Consider the following 8,326-nt stretch of genomic DNA (forward strand, 5'->3'; position numbering starts at 1 on the left):
AAAAATTAATTTGAATAAGAAATCTGATTGGGTTTCCCGCTTTTATGGATATAAATCTTTCAACAGTGGATCATTTTTTCTGATCGATTTTTATTAAATTTGAATGCCTTAAAGGGAACGTAAACTGAGATGAATATGGATGTTTCCTTTTAAACAATACCTGTTGCCTGGCAGTCCTGCTGATGTCTTTGGCTGCAGCTAATCCAGTCTGACTTCAGACAGAGCACCTGATGTGCATGCTTGTTCAGGGGCTGTGGCTAAAAGTATTAGAGACACAAGATCAGCAGGAGAGTCAGGCAACTGGTATTACTTTAAAAGGAAAAATCCATATCCTTCTCAGTTTAGGTTCCCTTTAAAGGGATACTTAAAGGGATACTGTAGGGGGTCAGGGGAAAATGAGTTGAAGTTACCCGGGGCTTCTAATGGTCCCCCGCAGACATCCTGTGCCCGCGCAGCCGCTCACCGATGCTCTGGCCCCTCCTCCGGTTCACTTCTGGAATTTCAGACTTTAAAGTCTGAAAACCACTGCGCCTGCGTTGCTGTGTCCTCGCTCCCACTGATGTCACCAGGAGCGTCCTGCGTAGGCCCAGTATGGTCTGTGTCTGCGCCATGTGCTTCTGGTGACATCAGGGGAAGCGAGGACACGGCAACGCAGGCGCAGTGGTTTTCAGACTTTAAAGTCTGAAATTCCAGAAGTGAACCGGAGGCGGAGCCGGAGCATCGGTGAGTGGCTGCGCGGGCACAGGATGTCTGCGGGGGACCATTAGAAGCCCCGGGTAACTTCAACTCATTTTCCCCCGACCCCCCTACAGTATCCCTTTAAGTCAAGGGGCAAAAATGAGTTTAACTCACCTGGGGCTTTCCTCAGCCCCCTGCAGCCGATGGGTGCCCTCGCAGACCCGCTCTGATGCTCCTGGACCCGCCGGCGATGACTTCCGGTTTCGCCGTCACCGGCCGACAGGCATGGGAACGCGAGTGATTTTCCGCGTTCCCAGCTATAATATCGCCCCCTATGCTGCTATTGCGGCCTCCTTGACTTAAGTATCCCTTTAAGATAGATTGCCAATTTCTTGATTTATAGACCCAACACATTTTTTTTCATAGTTGTCAGTGTTTTTTTTTCTTACTTGGGCAAAATTGAACATATGTGATACATTGGTCAGATTTTTGAAATATTACAACCAATCAAAAAAAAAAAAGAAAAAGAAAAATGTCGAATTGAAAGGAAAGATTAAAAATTTGATTGTGTGGAAACCTTAAGGCTACTTTCACAGTGGGACGTTGCATTTTGATGGGACGTTAAAGTCGCAACGCAAACTAACAACGCAACATCCCAAAAATGTCACACCGCAACTCTATGCCCTGTTATCGTCGCACACAGTAGGCATACAGGCAGTGAAAAGTACACTTCCAGGTCATTACTGAGCATGTGCAAACAATCCAACGCAGCTAATAACGTGTATAACGCACAGCATGCAGCACTTTCTAATAACGCTACTCGTTACACACAAACGCAACATGTGTACTGTGAATGTTGCACAGACTCAGTATTGCTGTGCGTTAGTACACGTTAAAACATTTTCTAATGTGCGACTTTAACGTCCCACTGTGAAAGAGGCCTAAGACTTAAAAAAAAAAGGAACGAAAAGAGAAAAAGTAAAGAAAGGATAAAAAGTTACTTAAAAATCAGGTTTGCATGTTGCAATGCATCTGTATGACTTGGTTGTAATTCTCGGATTTAAAAGGAATATGAAAAAGAAATTGGTTTTGGTTGTGGCCACCTTCAGGCTGGTTTCACATAATAAACCAGCATTGGGGATGCGGTGCGTTGCTCCCGACGAACTGTATCGCACCATCGAAAACAGGCTTCAGGGAACACTGCCCTATTGCACGGTGTTCCCTGTCTGGCCATTGGCCAAGCAGGAAGTGACATGCCCGTGACGTGTGCTTGCTGTCACTTCCTGCTTCGGGTATGCGGAAGCGTATTGTTAAAATACGCTTCTGTGCATGCGAGCCACGTCACGTCAGTCATTTTTTCAAAATCCACGCATCGCCATAGACTAATATGACTTCTAGGCTGACACAGATCACCGCAAGTCGACACATCACCACAGCCTTAATGTAGTTCTGGACCTGTATTGGGGATGCGGTGAAAACGTAACTTCCGGTGCGTGCTGCCGCCGCCGTTCCGTGGAAGTATGAAAGTCTCCATAGACTTTCATTGCCCGGTTGTGGTGTGTGGTAAAAATACCGCACTGCCCTGGTGTGAAAGGGCCCTGAAGCTTAAAGGACCACTTTCGCAAAAATCTTAAAATTTAAAATGCATGTAAACACATGCAAATAAGAAGTACATTTATTCCAGATTAAAATGAGCCATAAATTACTTTTCTCCTATGTTGCTGTCACTTACACTAGGTAGTAGAAATCTGACATTACTGACCGGTTTAGGTCTAGCCTATCTTCTCATGGGGGTTCTCAGGGTTTTCTTTATTCTTAAATGCACTTAGTAAATGGCAGTTGCTCCGTCCAACTGCCAAAATAGTGTGGCGAGCAGGGAGGCTGGCCAGCATCTTTGCATTAATCATTTTCAGGTAGAGTCTTTATAAATAATAAAGGCCGTGCTGAGGATCCCCCATGATGAGATGGACTTGCCCAAAACCTGTCGGTTCTGTCAGATTTCTACTACCTACTGTAAGTGACAGCAACATAGGAGAAAAGGTATTTATGGCTCATTTTACTCAGGAAGAAATGTGCTTTTGTATTTTCCATTTTTCGTGATAGTGGTCATTTAAGACTTTATTACTTAAAAAGCAGTAAAAGAAGGGAAAAAAGGTAATGGGGGATACACACTGTCACGGACGGTTGCGGGGCCGCAGGCGCGTCCTGTAACTGCCCGTGAAGAAAAAGCGATCGCACTCGATTCTCGGCATCGATTGCGCTTCAAATCGATACAATCGGGATTGAGTGTGTAGGAGCAGCTAAGTCTTTTCTCAGCAGAGAGATAGCACCAGCCTAACTGCAGGATGGCTCTTTTGATATGCTAATGAGCCTGGGCCCAGAGAGTCCCTAGCTTCAAGCTGTGCTGATGGCCCATTCATCAGGTACAGGTGACAAGCACCATGACAGAAGCAATCTAGTTGGGGGAAAAGCCAGACCCTCTGGCTCCCTCCCCAGCAGGGGAGCTGACACCTAGCTGGCTGCCCCAAACTTCAAAAGATCCTTTGCCTGGGAATGACCTGCTATAAATCCCAGAGGTATCTCATATTCCATAAACTGCTATATGTATCATATTTTCTGTGTTGCCAGGCTGGCAGACCCTCCAAACTAACAGAGCATGTAGGACCCTGTCTGGCGTTGGTTCTGAGAACATCTCAGAACATTCTGAGGTAAAGACTGCCAGTTAGGCAGTTCAAAAGTGCCCTGATGATACCACAGGGGTCCCACCCCTCATGTTTGGTATCAGGCTGCTGGGTACATCGAGGCAGACCTGAAAATATTAGTAAATCTGCCCTGACCTGTACGGTTCGGTGAGATAGAGCCCATATATGGTTAAGGTATGATTTCTGGTCCCCCAGGACAAGGGGAGGACTCATCTCATGTTCTAAGGGGGTGTGTGGCCCCGCCCTCACTCCCTCCTACGGAATCAGGGGCATAAGAGTGGCAGAGGACCCAAACTCAGTGTCCTCCACCCTGAAAACATCTTGAACTCATTGGTGCCAGCTTGAGGATATGCTGGCATCCACCTGGTCTGAACTCTGAACTTTGATTGAAACCCAGAACTCTAATTTTTCCCACAAAAAGGACATCTTTCCAGGAACTAAGTATTTTTCTCCCTTCTTTTATTTTTTTATACTGGCTATTACTGTTTTAATAATTGTTGATTTTAATAATTGTCTGTATATATTAATTATTTATATTGCTGTGAATAAACGACTTTATCCAAGTCATTCACTGTCCGCTACCCTGCTTATCAGCACACACAGAACTGATCCCGGGTCTCTGAAGAGACGCTACTGTTTGTTTGTTTGTTGTTGGCTAGACAGAATACCGTGTGTTTAACCGTTTTATTTGCAGGACTAGTCAGTCAGTAAGTCGGGTCCACTGGCCCATACCAGTGGTGGTGGCAGATACCCTGGAATCGTGTGTACGTTGTAATTACCCGTATCTCACAGGCTCCCTTCTGGTTTGTCTGCGGCTAATTCTTAGCGGTTCCTGCGCATTGACTGCGACCAGAGTTCGCACGATCTGTGCGCTGGCAAATTATATTTTTCTCTGATTTTCCTAAATAGTGGATGCAAGTGGCAGTCAGCATAATTTTTTAGTCATCAACCATTAGAGTATAATTCAAATGTTACTGAACAAACCTCCTCCTAACGGGATTTATAAAAAAAAAATAAAAATTAGAATGCACCGTTCCAAATTATTATGCACAACAGAGTTTTAAAACATTTTATAGGTGGAAAAAAACTGAAAATGACATTTTTTTCTTACTTTGCAGCATTAGGAGGTCATATTTACTGAATTAAAAAGCTATTTCAATCAAAATCATCTTATTAGGTCAAGTTATACAGGACCCCTTATTTGCTAGCAGCTGTACAATTATTGTATCCATTGAACTTGATAGTTTCTGTTTGAATTTCTTTGTAGGATATCAGAATAGACCCCGAGCTGCTGTTTGGATGTAAACTGCCTCTAACCCTCATAGATCTATTGCTTGAGGTTGTAATGATCCGCTCAGCTGTCTACACAGGCAGACAGCTGTTTGACCATTCTTTAGGTCTGAGTGTTGCAGGTCTCTGGAAAAGAGACCTGTCTTCGCTTTGCAACTTTCAGAGTTGCTCTGCTGGTGAGGAATTTGCATATACTTGTCATGCAAATTTGTTTATCTGCCTCCTTTGATGGCTTGCAGTATAAATACCTTTTGCTCCCAGAATTCCTTGCTGGTCATTATGGTTTGTTCCTGCTAAACTCTCCTGGAGTGTCAGCCTTGCTATTGTTTGCTAAAGATTATCTTAGAGTGTTCCTGGGGACTGCACTAGGCATCCCTTCTAGTGCAGTCAGGTTGTATTATCTGTATTGCCTTGTTCTGTCTCTCTGTCTCGATTGTCTTGTCGCCAGCGGCGGTCGACAGGAAATCGTTCTGTCTGTCTGGGAGTGTAGACCAGAGCTGCGGTTGCTACTGGCTGCTCCATCTGTCTGGATTGCATTCGCCCTAGTGGTAGTGGCAGTGCTTCCTTCTGTATTCTGCCTTAGGGGTGCTAGCCAGAGCAGCGGTTGCTACTGGTAGCCCCATCTGTCTGTCGTGTCTGGTACAAACGCTTGCTGTAGGCTCAGTTTGCGTTCTCTATTTCATGTTTGTGTTTCATTGGTTAGTTAGGGTGGCACGCTTATCACTGGGCGCCTAATGCGCGGTGATCGTGCTTAAACGCGTTCGCTGTTGCGAATGAGTGCGGTGTTCGCGTTTAGCTAGCGTTTGTTATTTTCCTTGATGTTCTGATTGTTGTTGCTTGCTGTGCCTTTCTTGCTACTCTCATGCTCTGTCCTGCTCGGTCGTGTGTCACTGTTGGTTTCTGCTGTTGTGTGTTTCACCGTCGCCGGGTGGCGACTTAATTGGTGAACATACATACATTCTATATTTGTGCTCTTTCGGTCTTGTGTCGCTGTTATCAATCACCACTCTTGCGATTGCGTTCCCACTTGGTTTCCGTTGTTGTGCGTTCACCGTCGCTGGGTGGCGACTAGATTGGTGGACACACATACATTCTGTCTCTGTGCTCTCTCTCTCTTTAAGGGCTATCTTGCCCTGCATTGCTTCAACTCGTACAATTCCCATCTGGCATCTGTGGCCGTGCAGAGGCTGTGTTAATCTGCACTGCACAGCTCCATCTGCCGGTGGGAATCTCCCTCTACAGGTGCATTGCACCCAAGCTGGGTTCTATCAAATTACATGCTTGTAGAGGATTTCCGCAGTGTCAGCGCGCATTCTGTGCACTGACCATGGAGATAATTCCACATTCGTTACAGAGGTTACTCCAAAGGTTCTCAGTAGGATTGAGGTCAGGGGAGGATGGGGGCCACACCATTAGTTTCCCTCCTTTTATGTCAATAGCAGCCAATGAAGGAAAAGCAATCCTTGCAGCATGAGATGGGACATTGTCATGATTGAAGATGATTTTATTATGGAAAGCACAGTTCTTTTTGTATCATCATTCAGAAACTCCACATACTTTTCAGAAGTAATTTTCACACCTTCACGGACCGTAACGAGGCAGAACAGTTCTCCTTGCTGACGTCGCAGCCTTGTTGGGACCTGGCGACCGTCCGCCAACCATTCATCCATCTGGACTATCCCGGTTTGCATGGCGCTCATCCGTAACCAAGACTGTTTCTGCTGTTTCTGGACTCCCTACAGCTGTTTCTGCTTGTGAGCATTGGTTACAGGTGGACAAATGAAAGGTTTATGCATAACTAAGTCCTCTGGAGAATCCTACACCATGATCTTCGCAAGACTCCAGAGGCTCCAGTAGCTCCAAATACCTGTTTACTGCTCTGTAATGACATTTAAGCAGCTGCTCTCTTGGTCAGGCAGAAACCTTCCTCAGTTTGCCTTTATCTGCACTAACTTTCTTCCACGATCCTTTTGGCACTCTTTTACCCTAACCATCTTTAACCATTTATGCCGCCTTGACGTGATCCTCACATCCAGGCGGCTGCTGCTGTGCTGATGCTTACTTTGGCGCACGCCTGCACGCTCACGTGCCGCCTCCCAGCAGCCCGAAGATCAATGAATGGGAACATGGTTTCCATTCATTGATCTAAGTCCCCGGCTTATCAGAGACCGCGGTCTTTCCTCTATATGCTTCCTGGAAGCGATCAGTACGCTTCCAGGGCTAAGAACAAAAAAAACTCAGTTGGTAAAACTACATATACATACATTTTTTTAATACAATAAACCCACATTATTACATTTAAAATTAACTGTTTATTTCCCACACCAAAAATTACCCAAATCAAATGTAATTTTTTTTTTTTTAAATTACAATCTGAAAAAAAAAAAAAAAATAGTTACCAAAGGGTCTGAACTTTTTAAATATGCATGTGAAGAGGGTATATTGCGAACATTTTTTTAATTATAAGCTTGTAAATAGTGATGGACGCAAAACTGAAAAAATGCACCTTTATTTCCAAATAAAATATTGGCGCCATACATTGCGATAGGGACATAATTTAAATGGTGTAATAACCGAGACAAATGAGCAAATAAAATACATGGGTTTTAATTATGGTAGCATGTAATATTTTAAAGCTATAATGGCCAAAAACTAAAAAATAAAGATTTTTTCTCATTTTTTTCTTAATATTCCTGTTTAAATGCTTTTAGAAAAAAATAATTCTTAGCAAAATGTACCACCCAAAGAAAGCCTAATTGGTGGTAGAAAAAACAAGATATAGATCAATTAATTGTGATAATTAGTGATAAAGTTATTGGAGAATGAATGGGAGGTAAAAATGGCTGTGTTGCATAAGGTGAGAAATCCCTGCGGGCTGAAATGGTTAAAGGGACCCTGAACTGCTTTTAAGCATACCCACGTCTATTTAGAGATCAGTATAGTCTCACCGGCCCCCATTAATCTCTAGCTGTCCCGATTTGCCCACTCTCCATTGCATTGAAAAGACGACTCCTAAAGAAAGTTGCGCTGTGACCCAGACAATGACGTCTGCGGGTCCTATCAACACACGCACAAGCTCTGTCTCCTTTAATATCTCCCTCCCGTCTGCCGCGCATCATGGTTCCGTGCACGGAACTGTCCCGTGACTTAATCTCAATCAAGTAAGGGGACAAAATCTAATACATAGTCACCCAGCTTTATACAAGTCAACAATTCTTAATCGTAGATCTTCTGAGAGTTCTTTTGTGCCAGGCATCATTCACATCAGGCAATGCTTCTTGGGAAAAGCAAACCCGAAACTGGTGTGGTTTTTTTAAAGAGCAGGGCAGCTGCAACCAACACCTCCAATCTCATCTCATTGATTAGACTACAGCTGGCTGACACCTCACTCCAATTAGCTCTTGCAGGTGTCATTAGTCTAAGGGTTCACATACCTTTTCTACCTGCGCTGTGAATGTTTACATGGTGTGTTCAATAAAAACATGGAAACATTTAAATTATTAGTGTGATATTAGTTTAACCTTTTGGGGACCGCCTGTATTAGATCCTACGCCGCACTGGTTGTTGTTGTAGCCTTTTGCGGAGTAGGATCTATGCATCCCACCGTTTCCACTCCCGACGCGATCATGCGCACCCGAGAGGGGAGAGTAAGCTGT

The sequence above is a fragment of the Hyperolius riggenbachi genome, chromosome 10 (genome assembly GCF_040937935.1).
Source record: "Hyperolius riggenbachi isolate aHypRig1 chromosome 10, aHypRig1.pri, whole genome shotgun sequence".
Taxonomy (NCBI): domain Eukaryota; kingdom Metazoa; phylum Chordata; class Amphibia; order Anura; family Hyperoliidae; genus Hyperolius; species Hyperolius riggenbachi.